Raw genomic sequence first — 582 nt, 5'->3', positions numbered from 1 at the left:
TCTCTGCTAGCATATATATATTTACAGACACACACACACACACACATATATATATATATATATGTACATATATATGTCTGTGTATATACGTGTATATGTGTGTATATGCGTATGTGTGTGTGTGTACTACCTCTTATCAATGCCTGTGTACGAAATAACATACAATGTGTGTTTCCTACACAATTATGCCTTTGCCAAGGGCATTAATTAATGGAGTTAATTATTTATTGGTAGAATATCAAGCCTATATAGCAGAGTTATTTGGGTGAGAGATTAACTTACGTAAAAAATTGGTCACGATTTCATGCTAGCTGCCTTACTTATGCAATAGGCCTGCCATTGATCTCGATAATTCTCAGGGCTATTATTAATTTGCGTGTATTATGAAGAGTATTTGAACTGGAAAAAATATAATGGCAGTAATGATGTTAGTTGTTACATGTGAAGAGGTTATGGTTTAGAATACATTAATGGAAGTTGTATTATATCTGTGTGATTCTTTATACCTATATATATATATATATATATATATATACATATATATATATATATTTATACATATATACATATATATATATATAC

This window comes from Octopus bimaculoides, chromosome 1, assembly GCF_001194135.2.
Source record: "Octopus bimaculoides isolate UCB-OBI-ISO-001 chromosome 1, ASM119413v2, whole genome shotgun sequence".
NCBI lineage: Eukaryota > Metazoa > Mollusca > Cephalopoda > Octopoda > Octopodidae > Octopus > Octopus bimaculoides.
The sequence above is the reverse complement of the archived record's forward strand: the minus strand, read 5'-3'. Positions refer to the sequence as shown.